Source organism: Ambystoma mexicanum, chromosome 12 (assembly GCF_040938575.1).
Source record: "Ambystoma mexicanum isolate Mex_15411 chromosome 12, UKY_AmexF1_1, whole genome shotgun sequence".
Lineage (NCBI taxonomy): Eukaryota > Metazoa > Chordata > Amphibia > Caudata > Ambystomatidae > Ambystoma > Ambystoma mexicanum.
Window position 1 is genome coordinate 73,065,926 of NC_090936.1, and position 24,761 is coordinate 73,090,686.

At 50.2% G+C, this 24,761-nt stretch overlaps 1 protein-coding gene across 4 annotated transcripts in view; it reads left to right on the forward strand.

Moving 5' to 3' along the window:
* PRICKLE1 (prickle planar cell polarity protein 1) overlaps positions 1–24,761 on the forward strand; it is a 168,679-nt gene that overhangs the window by 15,996 nt on the left and 127,922 nt on the right. For 2 of the 4 annotated variants that reach the window (XM_069628020.1, XM_069628022.1), the window contains exon 1: positions 21,453–21,603. The exons of the other annotated variants lie outside the window; for them this stretch is intronic. The gene's annotated coding sequence lies outside the window, so the exon portion shown is untranslated. Of the gene's footprint in view, positions 1–21,452; positions 21,604–24,761 lie in introns of those variants that run through there. 4 annotated transcript variants of the gene reach the window in all.

The window sequence follows — 24,761 nt, forward strand, 5'->3', positions numbered from 1 at the left end:
GCCCGCCCCAAGGCGTTGGCCTGCATATGACCAGAGCGTTTCAAGACGGCGTGCTCGAGGGGGGTGCCAGGAGTGTTTACGTTCAGCCGTATACAAACCCTCGAGCTCCTTCTATAGAGCGAAGGCCGCCTGCAAGGCGATGGGTCGGCCAACAAAGTGTCAGGCAGACGCCCCTGCTCACTGTACCAGAAACAAACACGGGCCTTCTGCTCTCAAACATATATACACAGACTGGGTTTCTCTGGGCTCTGCTCCGCGCCACCCACTCTCTCTGGAGGCGGCTTCCCTCTGTGCCCCTGAGGGGAGACATCCATAGCAGAACACACGGGCGTCCTCTTGGGATAACCTGGTCTCGGGAGGATAGCTCCGGGGAACCGAGCTCGCCTTAGAAATAAGATGACGCGGAGCAACACAGGTTCGATCCCCGGAGTTGCGCGGCGTTACTTCTCAATTGATATCACTGCCGATTGCTGATATGACATGATTGGTTATTTATAACGCTCTTAACACACGGAGGTTTCTCCGTGTCGTCTTGCTTCCAAGGCGAGCACGTTGCCCCAGAGCTATCATCCCGAGACTCGCATTTTGGAGGTCCATTGGGCACCTGCAGAAAAACTGCATGGGCAATAGCGCCACACTTACAGCATTTCTCTGGGTATAGTTACCCCCCCCCCTACTCAAATGCAGATGAGGTATTCTGGGGTTTGGTACCAAAAGCCAGAAATAGGAGGGGCGGTAAAGCAGGTAGTATTTCCAAATACCGCCTGTTTTAGCACTACCGCCAAACACGTAATGCGGTCCCGAGTCTCCACGTAGGAAGTCCCGCAGGAAGGCCATACTTTGGACGTCTGCGGGCGGCCTGTCTGCAAAGTCTCCGAACAGCCAGCTGTGGGTAGGTGTGCGCGCCTATTGCTAGCCCTCTACGATGGTGGCGGCGGCGGCGCGCCCACCGTTGCCGGTGCTTGCTGAGTCAGTTGGCAGTGAGCGGACTTCACTCCAGCACCGGAGTCCGTCCGGGGGATCCCTGGTACACAATCACGGTGCTTGAGTTACGCGGCACGCGCAGGGCAGGGCGGGCAGGTCCCGGCGCTAGGCCGTCCTTTGGTGGTTGTGACCTGCGCCGCTTCTCTGAACAGCTGCAATGGTATGTGCGCCACTTCTATGATGCTTATAATTACCGTCCCGCGTGTGGGTGAATGTCCTCGTGAAGCTGCCTAAATATGGCAGAACAATGCATTCGACGGAGCGCCACTGGGGCATTTGGTCAATAACTCCACAGTTATGAGCCTGAAAATGAACCGTGGCTTTTGAGTTGCAGGAGAGATCTCAGGATTTGCCAGTGGCTGTGACGCCTGCTCTGTCTGTCTGCCCGAAGCAGTGGGTTTTGCAGTGTGCAGGCCTAGTTGGGGAAAGGACAGAATGGGAAAGGACAGAAGGCGGCAGGGGCACAGGAGTTGTGGAGAAGAGGGTTGAGCTGGAGTCCTAGCTCAGCCACGGACTCAACATTTCCACGTGCAGTTTTTCCTTTCCTGCAGCTGTTTGGAGGGATGTTCCTGCTGGCGCGTCTGTCGCGGTCAGAGGGCTAGATTTAGCCTTTCAGATCTCGGCCCTGGCTTTCCAGGTGTTTTTTACTACAATTCCCATCAGCCCTAGGCACAACAGTGTCCTTGAACAACACCCACCAGGAGCCATGAAATGAAATCCATAAAAAAAACGCCCGCCCTATATTTTCGGCTTTACCTGTGGCCCTTATGCTATGGTTCATGCTCTCCTAGGAGCCCCAGATGCTGCAAGCAACACCCCGTGACCCCCACAAATCCTCACATTACCTCCTTTTGGCAGTTATAGACCTCTGCTTAGAATGGGCTATTAGGCGAGCCGAAACTATTGCATTAGAGTACAGCTAGGGAGAAATGGCAAAGGAAGGGGGACACAAAGCTTGCAGGTGTTTGGTTATGTGCCCACCCATTGACTGCCCATGCAAATCCCTATGGCCATGTCCTTCCCCTGCCCATAATACCTTCAAAGGGGAACTCCTTGGGCTCGCTTTATTCAAGCCTTAACATCAAACCTTGCATTCGAAATGCCTGCCAGTGCTTTTTCAAAGTGGTCTACTGAGAGTTAATGACTTAATTGGAGTTAACGCTCTACTGGTGTAATAAAAATGTCTTAACCTGTTCTGCTTCAGTCACTCTACTTATAAGCAGCATGCGTCCTTCACTGACGTCCTGTTACAAGCAACCTGTGCCGCAGCTTAACAGTTTTGGCTTGTGTATAAACATTAAGCATTTGCCAGGCACTGCTATTAGATGCCCAGGTACTTGCACCACCTTGCACTTGCTACCACCAGTAGCCAGGTAATACCTCTACGGCAGTGCCTTTCCCATGCCTACATGCAAGCCCAACCTGTTGGCATTGACAATGCTTCTTCTAGGGTTTGCAGAGGAAGTGGGGCCTGTGCTCACAGAGGAGAGGTGGACGTGCTGGACTCCCAATAGTTTCCCTATTCCCCTGGGAATCGGCAGGAGGCATTCAAGGCTGGCGTGTAATTGCCCCAGGCTATATTGGCTGCCCTATCACACACGTGTTGTTTACATAGTATTTCCTGAGCACTAGATAAGGCATGTGGCAAGCCTGTAATCTGATTCAGGCTTAATGGGCACCAACTATCCCGCCTTGTGTACCTGAGTGATAAAGGCTGGGAATGTATTCGCTTTGTGATGTTGTGTCATCACTCCCCCCCCCTACCCCTACCACTCAGGACTGTGCTTGATCTAAGGTAGGGGTCGGCAACCTTTGGCTCTACAGATGTTTTGGACTACAACTCCTCTCATCCCTTGACAGCATAGTCTATGGTGGGTGATCCTGGGAGTACCAGTCCAAAACATGTGGGGAGGCACAGGGTTGCAGACCCACGATCTAAGGTGAAACATATATGGTGCTTTCTCTTAGATTTAATTAGCTAGGGATGTTACCCTGTAGTTTAAATAGATGGGCCGAGTAAAAGAGATTTGGGTGAGACTCTACAAAAAAGCTGTTTCCTGCCAAAGACCCCAGAACAGCTGCCTGTAAATATATGCATACATATATAAAATACTCCCAAAAAATTAAAATGCAGAGTAAAAACACTCCCACCTAAAAAAAGAAACGGACGGATACGAGCTGCCCTGGCTTTCACCCATGCACCTCCATGTATATGCTTGCCTGGTTATGTGTGATTTACCGACCACAAAAGCAGAGTGCTACATAACGGAGTGGAACACATTTCGAAAAACACAATTTCTTTTTGGTTTTGTTTTATTTGGGGGTCCCCCCCCCCAAACAGCCCTTTTTTTCCAACCTTTTAAAGCTACCCCAACCCCATCCAGACCCATTTTAACCCCACTGCCCTTTATATATTTATTTAAACTTTTCTGTGTTTTTGTCCACTCTGTTTTGTTTTTGATAAAATGACTGGATACCTGTTTCACATGTAGCGCCACAGCAAGCCACTCTACTATTAGTAGTAATGTATGGCAATACGTCCTGATTAGAGCGCTATTAAAACAATTTAAAAACATTATTAGTGCAAAGAAATATTAATCACAACACATTTCTGTTTTACGCTTAAACCATATTTTTACTGGCTTATTAAATACTCTCATTTTGGAATTAGACTCACTTTTGTGCCCACTAAACAAATCATTGTACTACCAACTTAAAGAACTAGGGAGTAAAATGCTCCCATTTCAGAATGGTCCACATCTGCTGCTCCCACGTTCTGGATTGACCGCCAGGCCCTGCAGGTTGTTTTGTTGGAAAAAAGTAAAACGTTCTCCCAGGTATTAAAAGCCGACACACTTCAGAGTTGTGCTTGAGCACATTCTGTGTCCATCACACAGTCTGCTTAGCATATCTCCCTGTAACTGCTCCTATGCTCATTGTAATGGGTTATTTAGAATGCACTTCATACCCAGAGGTTTCTAAGCACAGACCGCGGATCGCACCTGTGTCGTCTTGCTTCCAGGACGAGCGCGTTGCCCCTGCGCTATCCTCCCGAGACATACGCCCCTCGCCATTGGACACCCCAGCATTTACCCGCAAGGTGCAGATTTTCTGATCCACTTTGGCTGGACAAACAGGCCCTGAAGCTTAACCTCCCCACGCCTAGGTTTGAACCCCTTGATTGTTTCATCTGTGCCCCCCCCCCCACCTCTTTGCTTTTACCTTTCATTATTCCTTTCCTCCACTGACTACAGTAGGCCCACTTGCAGACACGCCACGCCACTTTCAGAGCACTTCAGGAGTGGGGTGGGCAGTGTAAAGGTTTTCTAGCATAAGCTCTTCTTAAGGCAGAATAATATGAGACTTGCACCATCTACAGACCCCATCTACAGACCTCATCTACAGACCCCCTTGCCCGTACAGAAAAGCAGTCCTATAATTCTGTAACCGCATTTCTGCCCCCAAAGAGGACTGCATACCAGTTTGACAAACGATTCTGCGGACAAATCATTGTTGAAAAAACTTGGCTTAGCTAAATGAAATCTTCCCACATAATCCTGAACGGACCATGGTCCCTTTTGAGACATTATAGCGGTAGGCCACAGTCTCGCCTATAAGAGCTACAGCCACTCCGGGTTTTCAAGCTATCCACACAAAATACATGGGAACAGGATAACTCCCAAGGGAAGTTGAGTTCGTGTTGTGTTACTTGGCATTGGTACACGCCTTATTATGGCTTTCTAGCTCTCTGGGGTGAGTGGCCCTTCGAGACCTCAGTCTGAATACACAAGTAATGGATGCATTGCATTCAGAAAGTATTTATAATTTCCCGCGACCCTTCAGTTATTAGCGGCTATGACTAGTGGGGTGATGTTTTAGGAAGAATGGTCAGGCTTGGCGTGGATTCTGAATTTTTGGTAAAACTAAGATGTAATCTGCGAGGTGCAGAGCTTAAAATAATATTATAATTTGTTTTTTTATATAGGGCTTTAATTTAAAGCGCTTGCTACCCAATCACAACTGGTACTCAATTCAATAGTCAGTGGTTATCCTGAAAACATGGTGCCGCTGGGGCTCTCGCGGACCGGACTCATAAACCCCTGCCTCTAAAGGCGTACCTGGATTAGAACGTGTGGGGGGTGGGGGGTATCGCACCTACGCGTGCAATGATATGATAGGTTATTTATAACGCGCTTAATACCCAGAGGTTTCTAAGCGCAGACCCGGGAGTCGAACCTGTTTTGTTCCGTGTCGTCTTGCTTCCAAGGTGAACACGTTGCCGCTGAGCTATCCTCCCGAGACTACATGTCATAGCAGTCTGACCTGACCTAACCTTATGCAATTTTTTTTTTTAAAAGCAGTTTTCGCATAGACAGCTCCCCGGGACAGCCGTTGAACGCCTATGTGGGCACAACCACACTTACACCTATGGAGCCAAGGTGGGCACATTAGGTGAACTGCGAGAGACAGGCGTAGGACACGCGAAGGCCCTTTAACCCCTTGAGTGCTAAGGCAGAGGCGGATCTAACGGTCGCCAGGCAGACAAATGGCGACGGGGCCCCTGCCCCAGGCCCCACCCCTTCCACACAGCAAAAGGCCCTTTCTGTTGTGATGTCACTCCAGTTCGAGTTGAGTCGTGTGTGCGTTTGTTCTGCCCTTCTTTCACAGTGTCAAAGGTTTAGCCTAAAATTGTGAAAGAAGAGCAGAACTGTTCAGGGTGTGCATTTGTTATTTTGGGAATGGGGAGGCAGGCCACCAGGTATGAGTTACATGTTGGCTGTGTTGGAGGCAGGGCACCAAGTATGGGCCAAGTTTCTTGTCTTATTCGCTAGCGCCGCAGTTTCCTTCCCTAGGCGCTACACTACAGTCCGAAGCCGTGAAGGGGACAACATTCTTGGTGGGCTTTTCTTGTGAAAAGCACCCTGAGCTGGGGACAGTCATGAATGAGAAAGCCTCACTCCATCCCACTCCCCCATCACGACCTGCACCAGTGAAGGGAAATGCCTGCCTTTGGCTGGATGGAGTGAACAGAGGCTGCGGCCCCGAACAGTGCCATCTGCACTGATGTGCGCCCTGAAGTTGGAGGCTGCCCCAAAGGAAGCCCCAGGAGAGGGACCATCCCTGGCCCGGTATGTCAAAGACTCGGGGCCCGGCTCAGAGGGGAATTCATGGACCGCAGCACTGCGTATACACAAGCTGCCCTCAGCGGCCCACCTCGTTACCTCTGTGGCTCTCTAACTGAGTGTGTTTCTCTATCTTTCTTGTCCTGCCTGCCTTCTTCTCCCTTTCCCTCCATCGCCCTATCTCGTTTTTCATCTGTTTCTCTACCATTCTCTCACCTGTATTCTTCTCTAACCCCATTGCCCTTCCCCCACGACTTCCTCTTCCATCCTATGTTCCATCTTTCTTTCTCTTTACTCACTTTATGCATACTACCTCTCCCAGCCTCCCTGTCTTTACTTATATTTCTTTCTCCTTCGTTCTCATCCCTTCATCTCACTTCTCCCTTGCCCCTCTCTGTCTCCCTCGCCCCTCTTTCTCATCGTCCTGCTCTTGTGACCACACTTAACTCCGCCCACCCAAAGCTCCACCTCCATGACCCGCCCACCTAGGGCCCACACCAGGTGCTCCCCACGGGGCCCTTTGCCTTAAATCTGCCACTGTGCTAAGGGCGAGTATGTTCATCCTGAATTCACATAAGAAATCCCTGTATGCGCCAGGGGTGTTGCTAGGTCTGCAAAAGATGGGGGGCGACACTAATGCAGGACTCAGGGCTAGCATCGGAAACTTAAGCAGTCGCTCTACAGGTTTCAGAAAGTTCCCTTCTTCAGGAGCTCTGCAATTAACGTAACAGTGCGTTAGCATCCTTTCAGTCGTGTACCATGAAGCTCAAACTAGGCCCGCATCATCCACCCTCGCCCAGAGGGAGGAGCCGGGGAAATGGAGTCCCAGGCATTAGCAGGGGTCATCTTGGTTAGCAAGGCACACCCAGCACTGTTCCAACAGGAAACCAGACTGGGAGGGTGGCCAGATAGATAGCACGCTGGCTCTGCACTACCAGTTAGATACCAGTTGAGTCTGATAGGCTTGATATAGTACTTGGCAGACACGCCTTTGCCACGTGCACGTTTCACAGTGCTTACACACCACCTCAGCATGTGCTTGAACCTAGTGAGCCATCCACTAGACTTATTTTAAAGTGAGTAGTTGGGTGGCGGGGGGCACTTCATCAAATACGATTTTTTTTTGTATCTCTAGGTCTGGCAGGGATCAGCAACCTTTGCCTCTCCACCCCCATCAAGCCTGGCCATCCTAGATAATGGTGAGAGATCATGGGAGTCGTAGTCCAAATATCTGGCCAGTCAGGCTCTAGGCCGCAGGAGTCTTTAACCTGTGGCTCTCTAGATGTTTTGGACTGCACCTCCCATGACCCTCATCATTGACTATACTGGCGCGGGGTGATGGGGGTTGTAGTCCAAAACACCTGGAGAGCCACAGGTCGCAGACCACTGCTCTAGGGGTTGGGTCCCCTTTAAGGCAAGAGTTCCAGTATAGCTCAGCTGGGAAAGGTTCCCAAGACGAACAACGGCAAGTGTGCTTACATAATGGCATGATTGCATCAATAGCGCTTTGTGCCGATGTTTTGCCCCATTCCAAGCGCTTCCAATTTTGGAAGATCTGCACCACCGCGGGATGGGTTTGTCCAAAATCATACCATGTTTTCCAGAGGACAGTCTGGATTAGAACTCCCTAGACCCCAATTCACTGTCTGAAAACAAGCCACTGGGCCACATTCCCTCCAGGAAACAAAACGGGGGGATCGATGGGGGAAGGGGGGTCTAGCCAAAGCACAGTATACCTGCTTCATGCTTCATAAGCACACAGTCTCTGTGCTTGTGCAACCAATGCTTGCTTTGTGTGCTAAGTTCAGGCACGCCTTTGTGGTGTGCACACAGATTAGGCGAACCTGTGTTTTTTTAATTTGCATTTTTAAAGTGCTCACACAGCCCGGCGGCATCGAGGCGCTGTTACAGGAATATGTCTCTTAGTTGTATATAACACGTGTAACACCCGGAGGTTGCTAAGCGCGCACCCCGGGATCGAACCAGTGTTGCTTCGTGTGGTCTTGCTTCCAAGGCGAGCGCTTTACTGCTGAGGCTGAGCTATCCTCCTGGGACTGGGTGTTGCGTACAAAGATCAGGCAACCGCTTTGAAACACATTGTGTATAGGCGTATATATGAATAAACGATCTTATCATAACCCTTGTACACATATCTGGGAAACGCCACTTATGTGCAAGGATCAGGCAAGCACTTGGTGCGTATTCACTTTTTATGCGATTGAGCTGTGCATTTAACAGGCCATAACACGTTTTAGTCCGTGCGAATATAGCTGTACACAAGGAAAACGTCCCACACTGATGAGAAACTGCGAAGGCTTTCACAAAGACCAGGGTACACAAGCAAGCCTAGAAAAGAAGAAGCGTAATATGGAGCAATCGTGGGAAGCTGAAAATGGCCGCCGGTTTGGCTCTGGTGGTGGCCGGGCCCATGCGAGCGCACATCTGCCCGGCGCTTCTGGGCCCCTGGCGAGCGGCAGCAGCGATCCATCCATCACCCGCATTCCTGCCTCGGCCATCCGCGGAGAGAGAGGGAGAGGGAGAGGTCTGCGGCGCTGAGCAGATTAAAAGCCACCGATTTCCGCTTAACCTTTCACCCAATCGGATTCCTGCTTTGCAGCAGTGAAATGTTTCCCTCCGGGGACCGGGGCCCAGGCCCGGCCTGTCTGGAGGCGCAGCCGCCCCCCATGTCTGCCCTTTACAGCGAGCTCGGGAGATCTGTTTCTTAGATAGTCGGTGGAGGCTGCCAGGGGGCGACGGTGGGCGAGGGGGCACCTGGGCTGGAGCTTCTCAGAAACTCTCATTTCAAGCAGAAAGGCAATGCTTCTGAAGAGGGTGCATTACAATGTTAGCATTGTTTGCGATTTCAGCGTCGTAAAAAAAGAATCGATACCTTTTTAATTTATGTTTCATGCCCGTCACCTCCCAGCCCATGTAGCCACAAAATGAGGGACCAGTCAAGCGGGACAGGTTTGGTAGCCAAGGGGTTAAAAGGGCTGTGCACGTGGCACTGGTCAATACCATTTTAGTACTTTGCAGGGGGATTCATCAGCGTTATGGGCTCCGGGGAGGCCGGGCCCCACTCCAGCACATCCATGGAGGAAGTTTAGGAGCGTAGTAATGGTAAGCGGAAGCCGCTCGCCCCTTGCCCCTTTCAGGGTTGCCATCTAAACATGTGATCTAAACACGTGATGGCACGCGCACCCTTGGGTGACGCACTGCCGTCACAACATCCTGTGCCAAGGGTAACAACAACAAAAGATTTGATAAGGCAACAACCCATAACCAGGACGGTCAATGTTCACCGCTAGGCGGCCTATCCACCCGCACTCTTGCAATGGCGGGCACGGGCCTTTTGCGCCGGGCACGGGCCTCGGGCTGCTGCTCTGGCATCTTTCACTGGCGGTCCTTGCCACTTTTCTATCAGAAGGAACACATCTTTCCTCAAGTAGGGCTGCAAGGTCGGCCTCGTTGCTGTGCTCCCCTCCTCCGCCCGCTTGGGGCCAGGCAGCGTCTTCCGGGATGGGCGCCATTTGGACAGCTACTTCAGCCCGCCTATTTCTCCATGGCTCAGGTGCATTGGCCGCAGAGAAGGACGTCCAGGGGGCCTTGCAGAAATGTGCGTAGTGTCCGGCCTTGTGGCACCTGCCGACGTACCGCCAGACACGGTCCCGCATGCGGCATACCTCATACACAGAACTCGCACATTCTCTGGGGCACCTCTTATTTTTCCCTCTTTGGTGCGGCACCACTCTAGGCCCCTTTCACCTGAGCGGCGTTCTTGCTCTGGGATCGGAGCGCGTGCACATCCTCCACTTGCATCCCCTTCATGGCCACCTCCATATGGGTCGATCGCGCCCCTGCAAGCTCGTGGGCTTTCAAGCTCGTGGGCTTTCCCTAGCTCTAGGATCCTCACACGGGGTATTCCTGCCCTTTTCAGGATCTGGGTACGCAGTCGGCTGGAATGGCATCTTTGAATAACTTGACCGCGCAACTCCTCCTCTTTGACGACAAACGCGCACGTGGCTACTTACTGGCGCAGCTTGGTATAGAATGCGTCAATGGATTCATCGGCCCCCCCTGCCCCCCCGAGAAGCCCGCCGGAGTTGAAACCTTTCATAATCAATATTATTCATTGGTGCAAAGTAGTTAGACTGCGCCCTTCCTGCATCGCGGTATGACCCATTGTCTGGGGGCAGCACCCTGTATAACTTATGAACATCCCCCTGAGCATAAAACAGCAGGAGCATTTCGTTTTGGCGTTCTGTCACCTCGGCCACTTCAAAGAACATGTCCAGCCTTTCTAGCCAGTGCCAAGGGTCACCGGATTCCCTTTTACATCGAACTGGGGCAACAGGTGACTATGGAACAACGTGCCCACAGGCTAAGCTGCCCTCCTTGGGCTCGGGCTGGGTGTTTGAAAATTATGACACCCTGGGGTGGCGAGTATAGGCCCTCGGGCATCGGTAGCTGAATCTGGGGTCCCGATGCATGATGTATTCCCGCTGCTCCCGGGTCTATGGCACCTGTTTCCTGAGAAGCTGTACTTCTCTGGGATCTCCGTGGACCAAGCCGCACATGCAACCTGAGGGCCGTGGCAGGGGGGCCAATGTACCCCGGAGAGCTGGACTTGTGGGGCCTGTGCCAGAGAGTGTTGCAGGCTTCTCTTCTTTAGGGCAGCAGCCCGGTCCCAAATTAACCAAGACCCCCCCCCTGTGGCCTCCCAGCCCACGCCATATGAGTACTCTCCAAATGAGAGCTGTGGCAGGTGGGGACAGAACACCAGTAGATGGTTGTCCTGGTCGCTCTTTGGTCAGTTATTAGCCCACATAACACTGTCTACTTGTTTTTTTTTGTTCATGCGGCCGCACGCCACCTCTCTCCCTCAGTCAGGAGATACTTACCTTGCTGCAGCAGCGGTCTGCACTGCGCTGCTTCTCCCCCTCCCAGATGGGAGACACCACCGCGAAATGCTGCAGCGACCACTTTCCGCTCCACTGGCGGTAGTCAGGCAGCTCACTTGGGCAGTGGCTGTCGCTGCACACCGTACCTTCTGCCCGTCAGGGAGTCAAGGGAGCCACGCAGATCCTCGGCTCCCAAGAGTGGCCCCGAACCACTCCTTCCTCCAAGGCCGCAGGGGAATCAAAGACCACTCGTCACCAGATGTTATGGGCTCCGGGGAGGCTGGGCCCCACTCCAGAAAATCAAGCAATGATCAGCCAGGGTCAGTTTTGGAGTGTAGTACCGCTCGCCCCTTTTATTAGGGTTGCCATGTGACCTAAACACATGACGGCACGCGCACCCTCAGGTGACATGCGGCCATCATACTAATCAGGATCTGAAAAGAGGGTCTCCTCCCCTGGGGAGAGGGTCAACCACCGTAGTTGCCTCTTCCTAGTACTGTCTATAGTGCCTTGCTGCTGATTCCAGCGATGATACTGGCTCCAGGATAAAACCTTTAACTGCTAAGTATGTTGACCCTGAATTCCCATAAGGAATCATTGTAGGCTCCGCCCACTTCTGCAGTTAAAAGCTCCTTCTCTCCCAGTAAAGCTCCCAAGACAGACAGTCAGAGTGCAATTGACACCCCACCTATCCGGAAACACGTCATCACTGCATTGCATATTTCTAAATAGTGTCGTTATTGGAGATGTTTTAGGGTCTTCCTTGTGCTGCACCCTGCTCCTTCCCCTGGAACCAGCCGGCTTCGTGTATTAGCAACCCTAGCATGACTGTAAAGCCAGTCACCCGGGTGTCCATGAACAGTGCTTCTTGCTGAAAGCCTTTTCATCCTAAATGAATATGCATTAAACAATACTTATACTAAATTCCACAGTTTGATTTTTGCTCTTCACCCGCACAAATCGAAGGCCTGGGGAACCTATACTGTTGGGTAACATCCAAGGGGACAGGCTCTGAGCAGAAGCGCGAGTCCGGGTAATGCTAGCGTGCAGGAGTTCTTGAAATTGGGTGAGTGAAATGTGAATAGCTTACAAACTGGAGAAGTAATTGTGCCTTATACCGGACCAAAATGCAAGAATATATAGCAAATGGGGTACGCGAAGGTAGGCTAAAGGTTGAAAGCGATTGAAGACATGTAATAGTTCAAAATCAATCCAAATGGAGTTGGGCATGGTTCATAGCAACAGGCCAGGCAATATCGGCGAAGCGCACCAAAGCCCGGCCATTGCAGCTGGATCACTTGTGATCCAGCTGGGTGACCACCTCCTTGGTGGCGGTCTGGAAGTGAAGAGGGGGTTTAAATAAAGAGTGGTTGGGGTGACGTAGGGAAGCAGCGTACCTGTTCTGGTGCAAAGGCTGCACGTACTCTGGGGAGATATCCAAGGCCACTATGTGATGATTTGCCCATTGGCCCTTTGTTGGTAGGGTAGTAGCTAGGGAAGGGTGTATGTCCATGGTGCCATATTCCACGGATCAAGATGTCAGAATGGAGGAAAATTTGCTGTCCACTTTTGCAGTATGGAGTTCTGGGGGAAAGTCCCCAGCCCTTCTCTGATTGGTCAGGTTCTGCCCAATCAGAGAAAGGGGAGGAGTCCAGTGCATGGACATTTCAGCCAATCAGGAGGCGTGATCTTCACTGTTCACTGATTAGTGGAAAGACCTGGAAAAACCAGCCAATCGCATGCCTCATGATTGTGCTGCTCATCTGGATTTGGGCGAAGCAGAGCTTGGGGTGGTTTTCAGATCTTGCTTGCAATTGTGTAAACAAGTTAATACGTGTATGTACATAGATTCATTTTGGCTACTAGAAAGAATAATTTGTTCTCTACGTGGAGACGCCGTATCTCCATGACCGTTAAGCGGCATCCTGCTCCCTTGTAAAATTATTTATAGGAGAATCGAGGCCAAGGTTTAAAATCACTGCTTGGAATAACTTTGGACCAAGTGCCAACGTTCCGCGTGCCAGTAGGGATGCGACTCTGCGTACTCCGCGTGCTGCTGCTGGGATGCCAGTTTTAGTAGATCGTTCCTACAGAACTCCATGTGTTCTTTGATGTATGTCCCAGCCTCCTGGCTGTTGTAGGACATACACCATACATGATTGCAGAGAGCAGGGGGTGCACGGCTGATATCTCTCTCCCGAGGGCCGAACGTACCACAAATGTCTCATACAGTGGGCCACACCGTCTATGGGGATGAGTAGATGGTAGGGCCGTTGGTGCGCACATTTGAGTTAAAAAAAAAACAGAAAACATGGCTATTGAAGGGTGATTTTTGTTAATTGTTCTATTTTTTTTTTAACTATAAACTGTGTGATATACTGCATGACCCATTTGTTGTAATCTTGGTGTCAGGATGCAAAGACAAAAACTGACTTCAGGACCGGGGCTAGCTTTTACCCCAGTGGTATAATAGCATGACAGCCAGCGAAGAGTGCTAGTGTTTCCCTGATCTAAAGACGTGGTGGGCCTGTGGTGTTTCACTATCTTGAATATCAGTCAACAATGTGAGAAGTTTCTACTGATAATGTGTAAAGGCTAACATAACATGTTCTAGTCGCAGGGTTGTCCAACTCTAGGGCCTCGAGGGCTGGAATCCTGGTGGTTTTTCAGGAGATCCCTCATTAATATTCATGAAGAAAAATATGCATACATTTAGAATCATTGTATGCAAATCGATCTTATGAATATTAATGAGGGGTATCCTGAAACCCTGGCATGGATCTGGCCTTCGCGGCTTAGAGTGGGACAACCGTGCTCTAGGGGCTGTAATCCACGGAGGAGAACCTCAATGGTGGTTTAGTACTGTGGCGTTCTATAGGAGCGAGCTCATTTGCATATCAGTCTGAGACCACCCATAAGGTAAGTCCAGTCCAAAATGAGAATTTTTCATACGAGCGATAACTCTTGAGACTGAACACCAGTGTATTTACTACTGCGTGTATGTTTTGTGCCAAGGGGCACCCAGTGCCCTTAACAGAGCACTGTGTCACTAGCTTTGAAATTCCAGATTCAAAACACGTAAAAGTGATCAATTATTCCACACACTCAAAAGGCAAAAATAAAAACCTACGTGTGTAGGTGTGTGTGTGTGTGTGTAGGTGTGTGTGTGTAACATGGGAGAATAGCGTTGTAGCTGACACTAAGCCAAGCTAGTTGCCACCTTGAGATTTCATTAAGAAGCAAGTGCTTCTGTGCACACCTGTTGTTGCCTGTACATAGCACTGCCAGCATTTGGCGCAGTTGTGGGCCGCTCTAGTGCACACAATAAACGGTGTAATTCCCTGTCCTCGGTGACATGTGTTGGACTTCTGGACATCCGAAGGAGTGTGCAGACTGTTGTGGACAATGTGGTGGCGATGAGGAATGTGGCACATCACACATGCGCACATTAGTCTGAAATCAGCACAGCTGACATGTGCATCTAACCCAAGGGAATGTGCTCTGCGTTTTGAGGGTGGGCCGTAGAAGACAAAGGCAAAGAACCCGCTCTTGCAGGGATGCTGGGTTGGACGGGCTGGGGGGCAGCTGGAGGCCAGAGTGGGCTGGTGGCACCCAGAGGACGGCTGATAGAACTGGACCCCCAGTAGGGGGCCTGGACGGCATCGTGGGAGGGGTGCAGTGGTGCGAAAAGGCCCCCATAAAGAGGGGGCAAAAGTGAAAATGGGCACAGTTCTCCTCTGCCTCAACCTGGGGATCTTGCGCCGCTGTGCTCCCGCAGTCCGGACCGACGCCGACTCGACCGCCGGTATCAATGTGCCTTTTCCATCCCACCCACCCGGAATTTCGAAGTCTGGGAGGAGGGGGCATACAGGTTGGGGAGGTCCACGTGGACACTGAGATCCCCTTCCGAGCGACTCCACCGCTGGAATAGAGTGAGGGTGAGGGTGGAGAATGCCCCCATCATAATTGGTGAATAGCCACCGGGGGAGGTGGTGAGGTTGCGGGATCAGAGGGGGCAGTTTGGGCCGGTATCAAAGTCCCTACCTCCTGGTAACACCCTCCCCAACCCCGAGAATGGCATGTGGGGAGGGGATCGGGCCTCACCACCATGCGCCCCACCTTGGGAGCGGGGGTCGTGGTCTGCCTGGACCACCTGTCAGCGTTAAGATGTTTATTGCGGGGTGTGTTTTTCAGTCACATTTTTGGGGTTGTTATATATGATATGTTTAATAAAAATGTAGCCAGAGTGGCATCCAAAGAGATTGTGTCAAGTGTGTTCCCTCCTGCCCCGGCGCTGCCCACTGTGGGAGTGAGCATGAACCTGGTCCAGGCCTGACGACTCCTACGCGCGCCATTACCTCGCCAGGGAAACTAGCACGTTTCCTCTCTCCTACCACCATTAACTGGCTCGCATCTCCACCTCTTACCACCGTACCGGTCTCACACACAGCAGCAAGCTGCCTACAAAACTGGGAGCAATCCCACTCTCCACACCTCTAGTCCTTTCCCAGGGCCAAACCCGGGCTGTCCACTCTGGGTCTGGAAAAGATCAAGGGCTACGCTATTGTCGGGACTGTCGGGACTCGGGGCTAGCTAGACTTTTGATTGTTGCGCTTGAGATTCTATCAGGGGCTACAACCAAAAGACCCAGGGCTATAGTCCCCTCAGACACCACTCTAATTGATTGATGTTGGGCGCCGTGCCAGCAGAAGTGTCATGGCCACCAACATATTGGATTTATAGCTGCAGAGGACGTATGTATGTACTTCCGTCCTGCACATGTCAACAACTGGGGCTTTACATCTGCATCTGTCTCGCTCCCACTAACAACCAGCCCCCCTGCTACTCGTACAGCTGGCCCACACAGAATCAGGTCACCGAAATGGCAGCGGTGCGTTCTTCTAGAAAGTTCTAATAGTTAGGCCAAAGGTAAAATGGCTGTGCACTGGAGCCAGACTGTGCGGAGATCCCCGGAGACCATAATTCTGGCCCTTGCCATCGAAGCCAGGTCAGAGAACACAGCCAGGCTGTCAAAGACTTTGTTTCCCCTGTAATGTACATTGCCCCACCAAATTCCAGACCATTCCCACTTTTATGTCCCAATCTACCTTTTTTTCTGGATGATATCGGAAAGACACGTTGGGAGCTTGGACGCTCGTCCTAATTGACTGCAATTCTTGAACTCCTCCGCTGCCTCCTATTGGTCCGCCACTGGCACAAGTGCTCCATCCTGGCCCTGCGCTTCGGGTGTGAGCATCCATTGGGACTCCGCTTGAGTTTGGGGGGGACCTTGAGAAACGATACTTCTTGTGCACTTAGCGAGCACGTGAAACGTGCACATATGCTATCTAGCCAGAGTGTGGTTTCCCCACTTGCATGGTAAAACCACTTGTCATCTGTCTGGGTAGATAGCTCACAAGTTAAGCACGCGGTCACTTCTGACACAGGGGACACCCTGCACTTCGCAAATTAGGTTCCCATGGACGAGCCGACTCAGCCCTCTATCCTTATGAGGTCTATACATTGAGTAGTATAAACTGGTTAATAATAACACATTGTGGGAGGAGTCCTGCAAGAAGCGTTATATAAGAACACACCTTATTATTATCCGATAGTGAGCTAAAGAATCTGGGTAAGGAACTCGTAACCAGGACTAATGTCTGGCAGAGGGACTCCCAGGACCCCTCCCCCCCTCGTTAATTTACATTATTAACTGATGATACACGTTTCTACCTCTGCTCTAAGCCCCCCTGAGCCATGCTTGGAGAGCAAAGTTCTGGCCGGATTGGCGCCATTTTGTACAAGCATCTATCCAGGCACGTGAAGCCTTTGGGTGCAGTCCCAAATACGCGGCCTGTGCTCTTTCACAGGCCTAAGCCCTTCAAAGACACCGCCTAGCGGGGATGTGCCCCCCACCCCCTACAGATCCCGGGCACGGCTGTGCGGGTCACCCCCAAAAGCACACGCAACAGCTGCCCTCACACGCTGAGCCACGTGCTGCTTTCAGAGCCTCGGTTCTCGCGCTCGGCTCCCAATGTGCGAGAACGCTTTGGCATGTGGCGGGGAGCCTCAAACTGTGAGATTAATCGCTGGTACAGGATGGCTTAATCACCAGCTGGCCTTCACACGAACAGCCCGAGCCAACAGCGGCCGGCGCAATCACCCCCATCCATCAGGGATTGGGAAGGAGAAGAGCTGAGCGCGCGAAACAATTAGCGATCCGAAATGAGGCACCAGGCCATCCAAGCCGTGTGCCTAAAATCACACAGCACGGCCGTGGGGAGTCCCGACTCCCACCCAGCGCCTTCAGGGCGAAAGTAAACCCCCTCACCTGCCAAAGAGCTCAGGGGGTTTTGATGACACTGATGAGTAGAGTTTGAGGGTTTTGTGAATTCCACTTGTAAAATTGGGGCATATGTAAAAAGCGTGAGTCCTCAATCTTGAGTCATCATGTCCAGGGAAGATAGCTCTGGGGCAACGCGCTCTCCTTGGAAGCAAGACGATACGGATCAACACATAAATAAAGGTTTATGTGGGCTGGTGGTAGGGATCAATTTGATGGTAGGGGGTAACCCCTTCATTTTGCTCCAATTTAGTAAGGAAGCATTCTTCACTTAAAAATAGGCAATAAAACACATGCAATTGTTCAAAGAGGTTCTCGTGCCCATCCCTCCTCCTTTATGTACCTTGGTACTCCCTGAGGGTAGAGTAGATGGTCTCCATCCCCTTTTCTGTCCTTGAACTTTCTTACCTACGCCCCACGGATGTCCAAATCCTCTATTGCATTGCTTCCCTGCCAAGAGAGGATAGCTTGGGGGCAACGTGCTCACCTAGGAAGCAAGATGACACGGAGCAGCACAGGTTCGATCCCCAGGTCCGCTCTTAGAAACCTCTGGGTATTAAACGTGTTCTAAATAACCTATCATAAATATCAAGAACTCTACAGGTGTTTGGCAAAATGGTTTACAGGGCCTCTGGAGAGGTCACCCTTTGCGACATCTCATGGTAACAGCTTCACTTTTGCCAGTTCGTGACACCCGTCTGCGTGTACCAGGGTATGCAACCCCGGTCGTACAAACAAGATGTCATTGTGGTACTGTAGGGCTGCACAAAGACAGACACTTCTATATCCCCACTGTGCACAGAAGTCTGTCACTTCGTCACGCAGCAGTTTAAGAACACTCACATTCTTGTTTGTATTAGTTAGGCAACTTATTGTCCTGGTTTGCAGGCCTTGAGTAGTAGGAACCCTCATGCTTTCTGTTTTTCATCCATGCTTCTCTTACAGTGAAATGTGATTTGCAATTCTGCGGTCCACTAAATTGTGTAGTCGGTCATGCATGCGCGGCCACTTTAAAAATGTAGAGAATTTAGAAAACTTGTGCAATTTTCCTGTCACCAAGCCCTTCAATCTTTCCTCAGTTTCAGTCCCGTTGCATTGTTGCAGCATCTTTAAGTGCTGTTTTTTTAAAAAAATGTAATAAAGTATAATTCTTGTAATTGATGGTAAAAAAGCAAAGAAATTCAAAAAAGCACAGGTAATGGCATGGAAGGTCATGAAAAGATGATACCTTCATTAACTTAACGTCTATTTCTGTTTGCATAACTTCAGCACAACATGTGACACCTTTTCAGAGACCTATGTCGAACAGCCTGAAGAAGATACCCATTTCATGCCAAAAATGTTTACGCCGAAACATAAGTTGGACATATAAAGGCATTCTACTTTCAAAATGGCTTATTGTGTCCTGGTGTTAGCCTTGCATTATGGGGCTTGTGGTTCTGGGTTTATTCTGGGGCAATGTCCTTGTCCCTGGTTTATGTTTCTACCTCCCATGCATCATCTGGTCTTATATCCACATCCTCTTAGCCCTTCCCCCACTATCCCCTTCCTATATTATGATCTACTGTCCTTGTCCCTGGTTCATGTTTCTACCTCCCCTGCATCATCTGGTCTTATATCCACATCCTCTTAGCACTTCCTCGACTATCCCGTTCCTATATCATGATCTACTGTCCTTGTCCCTAGTTCATGTTTCTACCTCTCCTGCATCATCTGGTCTTATATCCACATCCTCTTAGCACTTCCTCCACTATCCATTCATATATCATGATCTACTGTCCTTGCCCCTGGTTTATGTTTGTACCTCCCCGTGCATCATCTGGTCTTATATCCACATCCTCTTAGCACTTCCTCAACTATCCCCTTCCTATATGATCTACTGTCCTTGTCCCTGGTTCATTGTTTCTACCTCCCCTGCATCATCTGGTGTTATATCCGCATTATCTTAGCACTTCCTCCACTAGCCCCTTCCTATATCATGCACTACTGTCCTTGTCCCTAGTTCATGTTTCTACCTCCCATGCATCATCTGGTCTTAAATCCACATCCTCTTAGCACTTCCTCGACTATCCCGTTCCTATATCATGATCTACTGTCCTTGTCCCTGGTTCATGTTTCTACCTCCCCTGCATCATCTGGTCTTATATCCACATCCTCTCACCCATTGTTAAGGATACTGCCCCTCCTCCGGCTGTGAATTCATGTTAGTTTTGTAAGCATTTTTCCCTGCAATTCGCATTCAATGACTACATCTAGGATTACAAGCCCCAGAATGCAAAGTTAAAACCAGGGCTGGACTAGCATATCCCGAATGGAATGGATAACACTGGCATGTATGGATTTACACAAGGGCATGGAAACAGTGCAAGTGGTGTAAGCGTGGACCCGGGGATCGAACCTGTGGTGCTCCGTGTCATCTGCCTTCCAAGGCAAGCAACTTGCCCCTGAGCTATCCTCCCGAGACGAGTTATGCACATTGCAACCTGTGGTGTGAAAGCTTGTGGCATGCACAAAACACAATGGTTTGCGAAACCTATGAATATAGAGACGCTGCCAAAAGTGCAATGCCTTCATTTGTACATACAATACAAACCTTGTGAGAGCTCATTGAGTGCATAAGAGGCAGGTTACCTATGCATACACTAGAGGAGGTGCAAGACCTGCCTTTTTACGCATAGTACCACATATGCAGAGGTCTTGGAAGGAATACTGTGCAGGGGGTGCGATAGCGTATGTATTATGCACAGTGCAACACGTGGTGGGAGGGCTCCTGGAGTGCATACAGTACAACAGGTGGGAAACCTAAGGGTATGCATAAGTTACCAGAGGTTGAACCTACGCTTGGAGTCCCTATGGGCTCCATATGCTATAAGAAGTGTGGGATTCCTCTTCTCTGTGTATGCATGCAGTGCAAGAAATGCACTGAAGCATGTTGGACGGCTTCTGAAATGCACACTGTGCAAGACTGGGATGCATCAGCGCGCGGTGGAAGGGGCTTTGCTACGTCACTGGGATTTGTAATGTATACTGCTGCCATACGGATAGTCACCAGGTGGGACACGTCGCCGCATGCGTGCACGGTGGTAATTTTAAGGGGAGTTTTGCCCCCACACAACTTTCGTGGGACACCATTCTGTCCCCCTCATTTGGGAGGGGCCCCTTTCCTTTAGATGTCATGCCCCCCCAACATTTCAAGCAAAGTTACTCCATTACATGAGGGTAGGGGGGCTACACGTCCCGGTTTTGCCAGGAATGTCCTGGTTTTTGGTGCTCTGTCCCCCTTTCTCAAGATTATGTTCCCTTTGGAAACTGGCGTGGTCCCGGTTTTTTGTAGTAGGTCTTCATGGCTGGCAGGCAAAGGTCGCACAGAAGAAATGCAGCATTTTACAACTTAAGATAGTGTTAGTTTGTGATGAATTAATTATATATGTGTTTCTCTGAACAGTAACACTTAAACCCCCTTCTCCTCCAACCGCTACTGAAGTGTAGTGCCTTGACAGCCACTTTCAAGAGCTGGCCCTACTTTTATGTTAGTTGCCCTGTCCCGGTTTTTTACTTTTTAAATCTGGTCACCCCACACGAGGGGCGATACCTTACTTCTCACGTGCCACGTGAGGCGGAATGGTTCGCGTGGGGGGCACACGGGACAGGGCAGTTGTTCAGCAGACAGCCTCCTTCCGTCAGACACTTAGAGCAGCGAGCTGTGTGGAAGGGAAACGATGACAGAGCGGACGTGGAGGGCAGGGCGCTTGAAGCGGCTTCTCGGTAGGAGAGCGCCAAGCAGTTAATGGGATTAAAAAGTCATGGGAGGAACCCCGGGGAGCGGCGGTGGCTGCAGCAGCAGCGAAACCACGGGGAGGGCAGGACCGCAGTGCGTGTCGCTTTATAATTAGGAGTGAAATGGCCCTGGCATTCCTTATCTGTCCAGCATTTAGGATTCCGATCAGGCTGGGGGCATCCCCGCGGCCTGCCATACCCCCTGCGGAGCCGCCGCGCATTCGACCACCAGGGCCTGGAATTTGCCTTCTATTAAAGTTTTAAAACGGGCGCAGGCCACATGCGTGCATTCCGCTCAGCAGGGGGGCAATGCCTGTGGGAAACGCGCTCGGGCACAGTGGGCTCAAAGCATACTACGGGTCTGTGTGGGGCTGGTCTTGCACACAACGGTCTGCCAGTTCAAGCTTGCACCCTGCCATACCAGCGTGGCAGTCCCCCGATGTGGCCGTGTTCCCGACTGGCCTGTGGGATAAAGGTAAGTCCAAAAATGGGACCAATTTTTTTTTTAGACTGGGTTTTTCGAAACAGTGACCGGGAAAATAAAGTTGCTTTTTTGGTTGCATCTATTGAGCAAAATATGCAAATATTCCTAATTGAGAATTGTGTTCTAGCATTTTTTGTTTTATGCATGCCACATATGTTAAACCCTTCTTCAAAGCTTAGCATGGGTCATAGCAGGCAAAGTGGTTTAAGCAATGATGGAATGGAAGCTGGTAGATCGATGCCAGTGGTTATTATTAATTGAAAGCTTGCCACCCATCGTTTTTGGGTGTGTGCAGCTTGTCTAAGTTAGTGTCATGGGCATGCACAGACGTGTGTCTATTGCTTGTGGCGCCCAGGGAATCCAGATGCAGCACACTAATGAGGAGCAAGTAGGCTGAAACATGCCTCTGGTTGCTCGTATTGCTGTGTACAATGGACGTGGCATAGCAGTTATGGCACGACTACTCCCTCTGATGGCAGGGTGAAGACTAACTTGCAGACAGCTTATCCCTTTCTGTAATGGTAGAGACAGATTAGAAAACCATGGCATGGAAGCTGCCTGGGGAAATGACTGAGGTTAGAAGGAACTCAAGGCTTCCCCATACATTACCACGGACTTCATTTCACCAAAATGCCTGGGGTAGTGGAAGAGACATCAGATGACCCTTGACCTCTGATGACATCACAGGAAGTGATGACATTTGACCCCACCCCGAAATGGCATCACGGGAAGCAATGGGACATGAACGCCATTCAAGTATAGCTCAGGGGCAACTCGTTTGTCTTGGAACCAAGACAACACAGAGCAACATTCGAATCCCACTCCGTTCTTAGAGACTAGTCTCCGGCATTAATTCCATTAATTATTATGGGACTTGTAGTCCTTCATTTAGAAAGGTGAAAAAAAAACGGAATGCATTTTGACAAAATGTAAGGCAAAAAAACACGGCTAGGTGACGACACAATATCCACCTCCCCACTAACGCCCGAGTAAGTTGCACCAGCCCTTCCATTTACTGCAACTGATCACCGCCTGGTGCTCAGCAGGACGCCGTCATCTTTTGAGAAGAAGTGGGGCCTGGAATTTAATTAAGCATTTGCTTGGTGGGGGGCGGGCGGGGCATTAATACACTTTGAGTGTGTGAGGACCATGAGCGGCTGCTCACGGGTCACTAAAACCTTTCTCTCGTACTGTCATGTGCGAGATCCGAAGGTATATCCCCCATTCTTAACCCTCGACCCCCGAACCAGGCCCGTGCTTTTCAAGGCTCTTGCAACCCGAGAATGCCGATCAAGAAACCGCTAGATGGCGCTCTAGGCAAAGTAGCAAAGCGCCCCATCGCAATGATTTACTGGGGCCAGACTTTGGGAGCGCCCAGAAGCTAAGAAAAAAAATAACATCCGGCGGGTTTAATCGTACAAACTTAATCAGTAATGATGTCAGTAATTGCCGCACATTTTAACATATACGATTCAAAGGTGATAATGATTTCACTTTTCATATAATACTTTTAAATTGGATTTGAGTGTGTGTGTTTGTGTCTGCGTGTCGTCGCCTCTTGTTGCGTGCGCGCTGCGTAACGGAGCCACGCACGTCTGACGTGACGTGACGTGACGTGACCACGCTGGGCGGGAGGGCGAGCGCGCGCGGGGGCCGCCGCGTGCCGGCACAGTGCTGCAGTGTTAGGCGAGCGGTTTATTGGCACGCAGGCATTCATGCGAGTGGGAACAATGTTTAATGCAAGGGCGGCCGCTTGCTTCTCCTCGGCGTGGATCAGACACGTAGTCATTGTTCTTAAGGCATGAATGAGCGCCTTTTATATTTTGTTTTTGGACAAATGTGTACATTCAAGAAGGCTCCAACTTGGCCGAAGCAGTGTTAGTGAGTTTGCGGCGAAGGCGGCCGCAGAGGCCTTTTTCATTAACCTAACCCCACTAAGCCCTCAAATAGTAGCATGTTTAATATAGGATTAAGAAATGGTGCTGCATAATAGCTTGGGGTTTAAAAGTGAGCCTTTTTGTGTAGGTGGTGCGTGAATGTCGGGGGGGGGGGAGGTTATTTTGTGTGCATATTTTTTTGTAATTTAGAGGTGGGAAGCCAAAGAATTTCATGCGTGAAGCCGAACCAGAGGCCATGCTTCCTTAAAGAGCCAAGCACAGTCTCAGTGGACAAGAGACCAATGATGCATGGCGTCCTTCCTGTGCCACAGCACAAATGCCATGCCGGCCTCTCCTGGTTCCCCACATCTGCAATACAAAAACCATACCCCGCATCCTGTCACCCCCTCCACACAACCAAATCTCAGAGCTAATGTAACAACACAAAACCCATATCTTGTGCTCTCCATGACAAGCACGTTGTGCCTGAGCTATCCCCCCAGCCTGTAACAGTGTTCAAATATTTACAGGCCTGTCTGTGTCATGCATTCAAAAGTGCAGCCATGCTGTGTTCATGAACGCACATAAATCTCAGAAAAAAAGCTTAGGGGGGAACATCGCTCATCTTGGTGGATAATGTTCACCCTGCTAAGCTAGACGTTTGAATCCTGTGCGAGGAGCAAGATTGATACGTTTTTTTTCACAAACATTTTTTGTAATGAGCAGGCCGGGCTTGGCCAGGTTTTAGCCTGGGACTGGCTCGAAACTCGATTCAAGCTCAAGCCAGCCATTTGGCCCAGGCGGCCAAAACCAACGTCTGACTCCCAGCTATAGTTTTTGTTATTTTCGTTTTTTTTGTTGTTTTTTTAGCAGAATATTTTTCTGTTAATAATGCATAATATTGGGATGCTCTACTTTGACTCCAAGTGTTTCTTGAATTTATATAGGGTGTCTCCTTAAATGTTTTTAAAATATGCGTGCATTGGTTATTTTAAGCATGGTCCGTCCTGACTAAGCAAAAAATATGGTACCTCATTACAGAAGGGGGTTTTAGAGACAGCGTGGTAGGGTGGCAGAGGTGGGGGGAAGCCAGTTTCCAACGAGGAGTTGCTTGAAGAGCAGTGTCTCCCCTTCCCTTTTTGAAGCATATTTTGTAAAATGCAGCAAAACATTGTCGAAGAGGCGGCTTGCAGGGGTGTCTCTTATGGCCTGCTGGTACAAACAATGGGTTCAAAAGCTGAATGAATGTTTTTCCTGTCTTTTAGTTGTTGA